Source organism: Dipodomys spectabilis, unplaced genomic scaffold (assembly GCF_019054845.1).
Source record: "Dipodomys spectabilis isolate Male_0828 unplaced genomic scaffold, ASM1905484v1 ptg000178l, whole genome shotgun sequence".
NCBI lineage: Eukaryota > Metazoa > Chordata > Mammalia > Rodentia > Heteromyidae > Dipodomys > Dipodomys spectabilis.
The window spans coordinates 7,682,670-7,695,732 of NW_024870855.1; the positions used below are offsets into that span (position 1 = coordinate 7,682,670).

A 13,063-nucleotide genomic window follows, 5' to 3' on the forward strand; every position below is an offset into this window, starting at 1 on the left:
ACTGTTGCAAACTGGTTCTTCTTACTATCTACAGCAACTCCACGATGCACTTTTCAAGTAAGATGTACCAAGTTTCACAGTCACCCAGCAGAGACATGCAAGAAGGAAATTCAGAGGTCAAATCAAAGCAAGGTGATAAGAAACTAACATTAGCCATTACCTTCTAAATACAACCAGTAGGTCAATATCAAGTTGTTTGCTGTTTCCTAAAGCAAACCAAGGTCAATCAAAGTTGTCAATTTTTTTCAAAAGGAAACTATTAGATCCTGCTTAAAATAAGAAAAAAAAGTGTGAATCTCTTGCAATATATACAAATTAAAGAAAACTATCATTTTAATGTATCAAAAAATTAGCTTCATGTTCAAAAATAAACAATAAAAATACATTAGAAAATATTGCATTTTCCCACAAAAAAATCAAAATGAGTATGTGCAAATCATAGAACTGCCATCTTCCAAGAAATTTATTAAGAAAAATTTTGGAGCTGGAGCTATGGCTGAAGTGCAGCCTTGAGCAAAAATGTTAAAGGACAGGGCCCAGGGCCCAGTAGTGGCACACACCCACCCCCCAAAAAGAAAAAAACTATTTTCCTAACATATATATGTTCATATGTAATATCATATTATAATGTGTTATAATGTGTTATAACATGTGTTATAATATATGTAGTATCCTTATTTTGAGACCATGCAGAGTTGTCTGTTAAGTGACCTGCTAAAAATAATACTTGGACACATAACTTGTATGTCTATATACTTATATATGAATATACGTGTGTATATGTATACAGAGAATGATGTACGCAGATTTACATATGACAAAATATTTCTCTATATTCATTCTGAGTTATTATAAAGAACACCAACCTAAACTGAATGCCTAGGAAACACAATCAAAATGGTAAACATTTACTTCAAGGAATAAAATATGTTCTAATGAGATGGTTATAAAAGTGGGGAGAGGCTACATGAAAATATCCATCAACTCTTTAAAGTGGTCACAAAAACTGCCATAGGAATTCCTAAAATGTTCATGCTTCAATGAGCATGAGTCATAAATTTAACAAAATACCTATTTCACATTTTACACACATACACACACAGGGAACCAGTTCCTGGAATTTCCTACAAGCCCAAAAATCCTAAGGTTAACCTAAGACCAGTATTTCAACAAAAGTTAATTTCCATGATACCAGGAGACAAGTCAGCATACATTCCCTCTGCATTCTGCCAAACCTTGTGAATTTTCTGAACTCCTTAATGGCATGTCCTAGAATAATGGTCTTAGGAAAATGTTTTAAAAAAAAACAACCTATGCTTCATAAGAGCTAATTAGCAGATCATCCAACAACTGCTGAGTATTTTTTATAGCTGTTATCAATTACTAGCTTCTCTTTAGGGAAAACATTAAAACCAAAAGGAACCTGAGAGGAGAGGAAATGAGGTGAGCCCCACCTAAAAGTGTGGCATCTTTCATTCGGCTGAACTCACATGAACATAGATTCATAATTTCTATTTTCAGCCTTGTGCATAAGAAGGTGTTTATATAACCCAAAATGAAGAGATTCTATTAGGTAGATACACACACATACACACACACACATACACACACACACACTTTTTTCCTCCTGTGTACTCTAGAACCACTGTAAAATGCTTAAGTCACCAGCACAATATGTTATGTGGAAAAGCACTACAGCCATGTTTGCTTCTGTTCATTTCTTTTCTAATATTCTTGTAAATGAAGCCAGCTACTCTGGAGGTTGAGGAAGGAAGATCACAGTTCAAGGCCAGTAGAAAGGGGTCAGGCTATTTGGTTAAGTAAAAATGAAAGGACTGCTCTTTCCCAGCTCTCTCTTTCCCAGGTCTCTCTTTCCCAGCTCTCTCTTCTCTCTCCCAGCTCTGTTTCCCAGCTACCTCTTTCCCAGCTCTCTCTTCTCTTTCCCACCTCTTTCCCAGCTCTTTCTTTTCCAGCTCTATTTCCCAGCTCTCTACCAGGCCTTTTCCAGCCGCGTGGAGGGCCAACCTGGTCTGGTCCCAGCAGGTCTACTAAATAAACCTACCCCTTACCTGAAAAAAAAAAAAATGAAAGGGCTGGAGGACACAGCTTAAATGGTAGAGTAGTTGCCTGAAACCCAGAGTTCAAAACCCCAGAACCTAAAATAAATAAAGTAATTCAAGTCCATAATTTCACACCTCAGAAGTAACTCTTGTTTCTTCCAATATTTACCTCCAATTTCTATATAATATTTGTACATCTGCTTTTTGATTTGTGCTTATTATCTATTAACTTCCCAAGACAAAAAGAAACTTAACAGAAACAGTGTATTGCTTCAAACTGTCCAGCAATGCATTGCTAGCTAGGCAATTGGGCATAAATTATGTGATTGCTCTACATTTCCTGACTTCACCTCAGTGACACCCTGTTTCTCTAGCTCTTTCTACTCACCCTGCGCAGTTCTGTTGTCGTTATAGTTGGTCTTGGGGCTATAGTTGGTCAGGGCCTAGGTGCTGTCCCTGAGCATTTTTGCTCAAGCCTAATGCTCTACCAATTTGGGCCACAGCTCCACTTCCCACTTCTGACAGTTAATTGGAGACAAGAATCTCACTGACTTTCCTGACCAGGCTGGCTTTGAACTGTCATCCTCAGATCTCAGCCTCCTGAGTAGCTGGGATTAAGGCTTGAGCTACCAACTCTGGGCTCACAATTTTATCCTATTTCTCAAACTATAAAAAACAAATGACACAGAATGCCATTTGTTTTGAAGCAGACACAGATACTATTTTTAGGAGCTTTTGCAGAAAGGGATTAACTGCAGCTAAAAGAAATCAGTCGTCACATATCTGAAAAAAAATATCTAAAGCCAACTAGCGTGGGTGACTAACCAGTAAGTTTAGGAACTGAATCGACTGCTCTAACCAAATTTTCTGTCCAAAAATCACTAAAGTTGTCCAAATAAAAACTCTGGCTGTGGTTTACAAAGCAACTAGTGTCTAGCTGCCTGGTGCAGGAGTGAACTGGAGGTCAGACAGGTGACCCTGACAAGCAGGCATGGTACATTAAGGAAAGGAAATCTTGCCCCGAGTTCGTTAATCAACAGGATAAAAGTGATTAAGCAGGTATTATTTTTCAGTGACCTACATAATTTCATCAGAGCTGCTATGGCTATTAGCAGGCAGCAGCTGACACCTTAAAGAGATGAATTTGACAGCAGAGCCTACCTGAGAATCAAAGGGAGGGGCAGGCCCCAGTTTACAGGGAAGCAATGATCCCTATCCTTCCTCTCCCTGAGGGCTGTCTCCTCAGCTCAAGGCTCTTCTCCCTCCAGGAGGAGTTCTCTGGGTCCCTGCATGGCTAGGGCTGCAACACCTAGTGTGTGGCCAAAGAGGGATGTTATAAATGGAAGGGTCCAGAAGGGTAGGGGTGTGGAATCAGGGATCCTTCTCCAGACCCACTCACGCGATGCCCAAGGTTCCAGGCCCACACCGCTGCCTCCATCACAACTAACCCAACCTGATCTCAAGCAATAGTTCTAACTCCTTCGCACAAGTAGGGTTAAGGGAGCTTTGTTGAGTCTAGGGGGAAACGCACGCGGGTGCCCACGCGTGCACACGCACACACGCACTGTCCATCACCACCACCACCATCTGAACGCAGTTTCCTCAGCGAATGTCTGGAATTGAGCAACAGCCACCCCACAATAATAAAGTCCTTACACCTGAGTGGCACCGCTTAGGTGTCTTGGGTAAGCAAGGAGGTGCCCGAGGACGCCTCCGACCCAGACGTCTTGGCCTCTGCCAAGTCCTCGCCACCATCCCCCCCCTCCCCCGGATCCAGGTGCGCGGCGGCCCCCGGGGACGAGGGGTGGAAAGCCTTGATGACAGCTGGCTCCCCCGGGGCGGCCACAGAATAAGGTCTCGTGTCAGAGCGACACCGGTCGCTCGCCGCCCCCCCCATCTGCCCAGCCCACCGAGGGGGGCGAGGCACCCGCTCCGACCCCCGAAAGCTGGAGAAGCCTACCTGCCTCACTCAGGCGAGCACGCACGAACCTGTCGGCCTCGGCTGCTCCTCCACGCGGTTCCCCGGGACGGCCACAAAGTTTGTGCGGTGGGACGCAGCGGGCCCGGGGACGCGGGTGCCCGAGCGCCCACACGGCCGGGCACGCACTGACGGGGAGGCGGAGGCGGCTCCTCCGGGCCCAGGGCCCGACGGCTAGTCTCAAAGGAAGCACGCCGCAGGCCACGCCCCTCCGCCCCAAACCACACACCCCCGACTTCCTGCCGCCCCCTCCACCTCAGGCCACGCCCTACGCGAGGCTCGGCCGCTGATGCCACGTGCGGAAGGGCTGCCGGCAGTGTCCGCCCCCGCCTAAGCGTGGGCACCCAACGGTTTCCTAGGCGAAGGGGGTGGAGCTTTTGAGAGAAAGTTTCCACCCAAACTTGAACTAAGGAGCCGCGGAGGACCCTCGTGGAAGGGGGGAGGGGGTGTGTCAGGCAGGGCGGGGCGTGGTCACGCCCACTCCCCCGGGGCGTTGCCACCACGTGCACGACCGAAAGGCACGCGTTTCCCCCGAGTGCGCACCCCGGTTTTCCTCACGCTGCCTTTCATTCCCGGGGTTTGCACTTTCAAATGACTCCGGGGAGCTGAGTCGGGAGCTGGAGGAACGTCAGTGTGTCACGGGCAAACTCCCAGGGGGACATCTGGTCCCCAGGGTTAATAAGGTGACAGGATGGGGGGTGCGTGTTGGAGTTTCGGGTTTGGGGGGAGTGCTTTGGGGGGTAACCTAACCTCCCTGCGTCCACACGTCCCCTGGAGGTGGGGGCTCCAAGTCCTCAACCCAGAGCCCCAGGGCAGGGGGAGGGGACGGGAGGAGGAGGGACGGGACCCCCCCCCCACACACAATACCACCCCGCCTACCCCACGCCTCGGCCTGTGGTGAGCAGCCCGTCCCTCTCATCCACAGCTGCCCGCCGCCTCTACCGCGCTCCCCCAGCCGCCCCCTCCTCCCCAACACCTTGTGTCTCCAAGCTCTGCTTTCTGGACTTGAAATCGCTGAGGAGAAATCGGAAACTCCGGGTTAGAAGGCTCTCTTGGTCTGTTCAAGGCCCTGTGGTTGCTGTGGCTGAAACTTGAGGTGAGCCTCAACCCAGGACTGGGAATGGGCTACAGTAGGGCCTCCCTTTCTTGGGTTTTTAGCCTTAATGGTAGGTTTCTTTACTTTGCCATCAGCACCAGCCTTCTTGGCTTCAAGCGTCTTCTCCTTAGTGTCTGGCTTCTCAGCCTTTTTACCCACCATCTTGCAAGACAGGAAAGAGGATAAAACCCTTCTTATTCAAACATTTTATTTATTTTTTTATCGGCCTTATCAGAAATTTCTAAAGATGTCCTGTTAGAATTGCTTTTATTGCTGATATTTATAAGTATTTGCCCTCATTATCCCTCTAGTTTTTGTTCTCTATATTTTGAGTGTATATTGAGGTCATATTTCTTCATTGACTGACAGCATGTATATTTAAATTTTATTGGTGTATTATTTCTTTTACTAATATGAAATCATTCATTTTATCCCTTGTATAAGAATTCTCCTGAGAGGCAGAATCACTTATATGAGATCTATGTATGTCCACGTGTTCATGAAGACTGTCAAGTCCAAACCATCGTTGTGGACCATAAGTCTGGATGCCAGCCTTTTCATCCTATTTAGGTCTTTATCCAATTGGATGAGGGTTTCACATTTTATGGAAGGCAGTTTTTGCCACCATGGTTTGCTAATATAAGCGTTCATTTCTGTGTTTGCTCCAGAAATTTAAAAGAAGAAACCTCCTCCCTTATAACATTTTTGCCTGAAATTCAAACTTTATATTGTTATTCTCGGTTTCTTCTGGCCTGTTACCATTTTCTATTACACTATTTTTTAAATCTGTCACTTGTAAAAAAAAATCACTGCTAGGTCTACCCCTAAAAAACTACATTCTGCAATTTTTATGATTTATAAAGTTAATTTCACATCTACTGTAATTTCTGACATATTAGAACTATACTTGCCAGCTTTTCAAGTTTTATTTTCATTATTCTTACTTTGTTGCCTAATACTTGACAGATAATATTTTCTTCTATTCGTATTTTGTTTTTATTCTTGTAGTTACCCTAGTTTACTACATATCATACTTTTTTTTTTGTTTGTTTCTGGTCATGGGGCTTGAACTCAGGGCTTGGGCATTGTCCCTGAGCTCTTTTGCTCAAGGCTAGCACTCTACTACTTTGAGCCACAGCACCACTTCCAGTGTTCTGGTGGTTAATCGGACATAGGAGTCTCACAGACTTTCCTGCCCAGGCTGGCTTTGAACCAGATCTCAACCTCCTGAGTAGCTAGGATTACAAGCTTGAGCCACCATTGCCAATCTGGTGGCTTGTCATTGCCCTTGTAAACATCTGAAGTTTAGTAAATTATTTCTTCTCTCTAGATTCTCACTTTGCACTAGTAGTGGCTTACTTCCAGGCTGTTTGGGATACGTTCTTTCTGGCCAAATATTGTTATATGTGAGCTAGGTGATTCCCCTGTATTATTCTATTTTGTGTGTGTTTGAAAATAGTCATCCATCAAACTAAAACACACCTAACAAAGAAAGGTAAATGTACTAAACAAGATTTTTCAGTCATCTCAGATTCTGGGGGAAAAAATCCATTTAACCCTGATAAGTATATCCTCGTTTTTTTTTCTATTTATAAATGATAAGTACAAGATCTCTAATATCTTCAAGTTCTCATCAGCTTTCAGGAGCTACTTCTTGACTTTTCAAAGAAAAAGTAAAGGACCGATGAAAATCCCTTTACTTAGCATTATTACAGGACCCGAGGCTTAGATCAGATCATCCTCTTTCCTTCTTACCTGTATATTGGTGAGCAGATGTGGCCTGGTTGTATTTGAGGACTCATTGGTAAACTACTTTTCCATGACATCTCTGTCAAACAGATAAAATTATGAAAGGCTCAACAATTTTATTACAGGGAGAGCCCCATCTTTCAGCCTTTTTAATGTGATCATAAAATGTCTAAGTGAGCTGCAAGTTGGTCCATAGAGAGCAACCATTGCTAGAGCTCATGGTGATAAATACTTTTGTGTAAATTACTCTTCTGGGTACTTCTACAGTGTTAGAAAGCTGAGACTTGAATTTCTAAATTCAATATAGTTTTTTAGTTTTTCCTCAAGAATAAAAAGAATATTTGCCATTTCCTTTCCTTAACCTTGTGCTGAAACATTTCAAGGTATAATTTAAATATAACCACACAACATGGAGTACTGCATTTTTTCAAAGGTATTGTGGCATGTCAGAAGTATATTATTTCTTTTTTTAAAAAATTTTATTTATTTTTTATTGTGAAAATACTGTACAGAGGGGTTACAATTACATGGGCAAGATAATGAGTACATTTCTTATCAGGCATTGTAACCTCCTCTTTTGTTTCCCCTTCCCATCCCTTCCCATCCTCCTCCCCCCCCCACCCAAGAAGTATATTATTTCTTAAAATAGTAGTATATGCCTAATTCAGGCCTACATATGAATGCTATAAGTAATGGCTACCGTCAAGATAGTCCTGCTATAGGCTATTTCGGTTACTTCATATATACTTTAGTGCTGTAATGAGTTTCGTTTTTTTTTTTTTTTGGAGGGGGTGGAATAGAAATTTCTATGTAGAATCTCTTGTTTAAATAACACGTAGGTTGTAACTATGATCACCAAAAATAGCATTCTTTCAAAGTGTACTTAGTCTTCAGAAGTCAGTGTATTGGCCTACTCTGATTCTATATTCTTAGTAATTTTCATATTGATTTTCTTTCCAGACTAAAAGCTGCATTTTGTAGTGGGTGGTATACATTCTAGGTACAAAAATCTCAAGATTAGACTGTCTTTTTTTAGCTCCTGGAATTAGAATTGAGATGATACTTGTTGATTTATAAAGCCAGTGTAATCCCAGCTGAGCCTGTTGTACTCATTGTTTTGCATTAGACACAAAAACGTGGTTGTTTCAGAATAAAATTAAGCTTTTTGTGGTATATATTCTAAGAAAAACATTTTGATATGTCCTACATTTGGTCTAGAGGATGGAGAGGAGGAGAGATAAAGGGAAGTTAATCAGCAATCAGCACAAGCCATCCAATTTAATAGAAATTAATCAGGGCCAGTATGTGTGAAAACTCTGTGCCAGGTGTTAGAGAAGATATCAATATCGTCAAGCATAATAGATCATAAAATACAAAAAAATTACTTCTTCACAAGATGAGATTTATTCTGTAGATATTTATGTGGTACCAATGGTGTGCCAGGACTAGGTTGATAGCCAGGACTGGGTTAGTGACGAGATGACTCGTTCTTTCATTCACTCATTCATCATAAACTGCTGATCATCTATTATGTGCCAGAAGCACTGGAATTGTTACTGAGAACAAAGCAAGCAAGGTCCACATACCCACTGAGTGTTGATTCTGGTGGAAAGTGATAGATATTAAATAAATTAGAAAGATCTACTATGCAAAAAATTAAAGTAGGACAGTATTCAGAGTGACTGGGTGCTGAATTAGATTGCAAATATAAGTGAACTTGGCTTTTGTCCTGGAGGTGACAGATGGGGACAGCTAACTACAGTGTGGTAATCATTGGGTGAACTCGTGGCTGTGTGTGGGTGAAGCTGATCTTGCAGAGCCTGATGTGTCTTCCTCAGGAAGCTGAAGGATGAGGGAACACTGCAGATAGAACCAGATGTGTGTTTATTTGCAATAAGGAACATCCTGAAGTCTACATTAGAGAGGAGAGACAGATAAGCTGTGCTGATAAAGCTCTAGAATCACAGCCCTAATCAAGTGCAGGGACGATTGCTGAGGAAGTGCTTACTTCTCAGGAGATAACTATGGAAGGATTCCTGGGTGAGGTGGCATGTAAACCTGTACTGGTAAAGGAAGGCTGTCCCACGTGGTACCCTGAGGAAGTGGTAAGGTACTTCTGATATTGAGAGTAGCTAGCCACAGGGGTTATGCCTGAAATACCAGCTTGCTTGAGGAGGGCAGATGGAATTGGATGCAAGTCTGTGAGTAGACAGAGCATATATTAAAGGAAGGAGGAAGTAAAACTCATGATCAAAGAAAAATAAATTAGAGCTTTAGGATTTTTTTATTTTTGGTAGTGGGGTGGGGCTGGTCCTGGGGCTTGAACTCAGGGCCTGAGCACTGTCCCTGTGCTGTTTTGATACATGTATTTCTTATGAACCACATCAGAATTATAAATTTGTTTTAGGACTGATTGGGGGTTCAGTAAATAATCCCTTGCTGTTTACTATGAGATTTTTTTTTTTTTCATTTGTCGGTTGTGTGGCTTGAAATCTGGGCCTGGGTGCTTTCCCTCAGCTCTTCAGCTCAAGGCTAGAACTCTACCACTTGAGCCACAGTGCCACTTCTGGTTTTCTGAGTGGTTTATCAGAGATAAGTGTTTCATGGAGTTTCCTGCCCAGGTTGGCTTTGAACTGTAGTCCTCAGATCTCAGCCTCCTGAGTAGTGAGGATTACAGACATGAGCCACCCAGGCCTGGCAAGTATATATATATTTTTTGTCAGTGGTGGGACTTGAACTCTGGGCCTGGGTGCTGTCCCTGAGCTCTTTAGCTCGAGGCAAGGGCTCTACCACTTAAGCCACAGTACCACTTCCTACTGTGAGTTATTCTTAGAATGTTATATATACCATATGTAAACGCAAGGACTCATCATAGTTTATTTATTTTTTGCTAGTTTTGTTACATAACCTATACTGGCTTTGAACTCACCATCTTCTGCTTCTGCCTCCTGAGTGCTGGGTTCATAGATGTGCCCCACCACACCTGGCCTGTGTTTCTTGTTTCCTATGAACTTTGTATTATTAGTTTTTAGCCAAGTATAACTGCAGAGTGTAAAACCTAATGAAAAGATGATGCAACAAGTGAGAGCTAAGTTCATGAGTGAATATTTGTGCATTGATCCAGTCCGTTCTGAACCTCTGCAGTAAGAATTGAGTGGAAGGGGAGTGATAGCAGCAGGTATGGAGGGCCTACACAGAGGGTGAAAGAGGAGGAATATGGTTGATATGGTTTGTTTGTTTGTATGAAAGTAGAACAGTGAAGTCTGTTGAGAATGTTTTAAGATTGGGGAGACTAATGATAAGACGTTGTATATATGTGTGGAAATACACAAGAACCCCTCCCCCTCCCATTTGTATATATGATGTATACTAAAATTACATTAAATTTAAAACTTAAAAATAAATAAAGATAAAATTAAATGTAAAAAGAGAAAAAGAAAGAATAAAATTTGTTTTGGTCATTCATTCACAGATTTATAGGCAGTCCTTTTTGAAACTTGAAGTTTATCTTATTAATGGCCTAGAAAAGATACTTGGAATTTGACAAAATCTGATTTGGTAGTACTTTTATTTCTAATAAATTTATGCAGACCTGATCTTTGAAGAGTGGGTAGTATTAGGGGTTGTTTACTCTTGAGCAATTCAGAGGTCACTGGTTAGGTAAAATGAATTGACTTCTTGCTGCCTAGATTTGTTGTTTAAGGAGAGGTCTTTTTATTTGCATTGTATAAAGGGAAACCTGTGCTCTCAATGGCCTGATAAAGGAATAGACTCATTTATAAAAACAAAACAAAACAAAAACTTTTTTTTTTTTTGTATAAGTATCAGGTTTGAACACTCAGGGCCTCACACTTCCCAGGCATGTGCTCAGCCATCTAAGCCCTTTTTACTCTTATTATTTTTAAATAGGGCTTCATATTTATCCCTGAGTTGGCCTGGGTATGATGCTGCTATTTATAATTTTTTCATGTAAGATGATAAATGCATGCCACCGGAGCTAGAAATATTGGTTGAGATGGGAGTCTCTCTAACTTATTGACATGCAAGCCTTGAACTACAGTCTTTCTGATCTTTACTTGCTGAGTAGCTAACATAAATTTAAATAGCCATATAGTGGTAGTACCTGCCTGTAATCTTAGCACTTAGAAGCCTGAGACAGGAGGATTGTGAGTTCTAGCTCAGCCTAAGCTACATAGTGAAACAGTGTATCAAAAACAACAAAAAAATGCCAAACAATTAAAATGATATATAATGTGTAATGATTGCATTTAGTTTATTTAGCTTCCAATAACAATTTTCCCCAATTGATAACTTGTCAAATGCCTTCCTTCCCTTAAACCACCCTTTTCGTTTCTATGAACTGGAAGAACATAAACTTGTACTGACACAAATTTAGGTAGTGAAAAAGGAAAAAAAAACAACTTTCTAGAATCAAATGGACATTAAATGCAACTATCTTGGTGGAACTGGGGGGCACTGAATCTTAAAACATATCATGTTTCTTCTGCATGTTGGCTGCTACAAAGCTTGGAGTTCCTCCCTTTCCCCTAAACAGCTCTCTTATATGTTTTCCTCTACCTGTGCACAAAACTAGTAATATTTAGATAGAAGACACTTCCATTTCTATTTATTTTCTATATCTCTAGAGTGTCAAAACGTTGACATCAAAGTTTTTGCAATTCAATTTAGCAATCACAGAGTTTAAGAGAAAAAGTTAAGCATTCAGTTAAGCACTTCAGTGACATTGACATTTAGACCCCAACTAAATTTTCTTTCATAGAAGAAATGCAATTATTTAAGATGTGGCAGTAATGTTTTAGTATGTTCTGTGTGGGTGCTATGGGTATGGATTTGAAGTTTGTGGCAGAGCCAAGCCTTGTTTTGCTGCCTCAGGCCTATGAAATACCTTGGTTTTCATTAGAGCCTCTCAAGCTTCCCTTAAATGAATAATTGTTTATTGTAAAAACTGTATCTTTAGGATTTTTACCACATTAAAGACAACGAGAATCTTCTTTTGGGATCCACAGGAAAACCTCTTTCTGAGCTCTCTAATAAAAAATATTTGGGCTTTCTCTAAGCAACTGGTTTATTTTTATCCTGTGGACGTTGAATCTTAGAACATATCGTGTTTCCTCTGTATGTTGGCTGCTACAAAGGTTGGAGTTCCTCTCTTTCCCCTACAACAGCTCTCTTACATGTTTTTTCTCTGCCTGTGCATAAACCTCATCCTGATCATCCTGCTACTCTTTATAGTGCTTTCCACATTTTAGAACTCAAAAGAATGACTCAAGAGAATTTCATATTAATAAGGCCATTTAAAATTACTCTTTGCTTAGGGGTATACTCTAGCCTACAGGTGGTGCTGAGGTCCATCCCTAAAACCGCTAGAAAATTGCTCCATTATTTAGAAGGAGATAAGATGAGGAGAAAGATGTATATGTATAATAAGCCAATGAATCTGTTGAAATATTCTGATAGTCAAAGGAGTTGTGTGGTTGTAAATATATTTGGATGAAATGGGATGCTCCCAAGGATGAGAAAAAATGTTGAATCCAAGAGCTGACACAGGCTGTTTTCCTCTATGTCTTACCTACTAGTGATCCATGTGTTCCATATTACTCTATATGATTGGAATCCAATATGACTGGATAGTCCCATGGGTGAATGGTAATGGTGTGTGGCACATAGTCAACACCCTTTAATAAGAAAGTATATTGAAATGGGAATGAGTCTGATTGAATGTAAAGACCATCAACTTTAGACACATGCCAGTGTGTGCATCTAGCAGTGCATTTCACAACATCTGCATTGGACTGTTGAGCAGAGCAACCTAAGTTTTCTTTTTCAGGGATTTTTTGTTTTGTTTTTGCTAGTCTAGGGACTTGGACTCAGGGTCTGGGCGCTGTCCCTGAGCTTCTTTTGCTTAAGGCTAGCACTCTACCACTTGACCCACAGTGCTGTGTCACTTCCGGCATTTTCTGTGTATGTGGTACTGAGGAATGCATGCAAAGCAAGCACTTTCCCACTAAAACACATTGCCAGTCCATCTTTTTCAGTTTAAAAGGTGTTATATTTTTACCATTCAACACGTGCTATATGTTAGGAGTTATGATTCTAATAGTAAAACTTTATGTGCTGACATAAATAACAACTTAATTCTATAATCCTCTTTTTTTTTTT

At 41.3% G+C, this 13,063-nt stretch overlaps 1 pseudogene; it reads right to left on the reverse strand.

Moving 5' to 3' along the window:
* LOC122120728 overlaps positions 1-4,188 on the reverse strand; it is a 118,484-nt pseudogene extending 114,296 nt beyond the window's left edge.
* Positions 4,189-13,063: the final 8,875 nt, after the last annotated feature.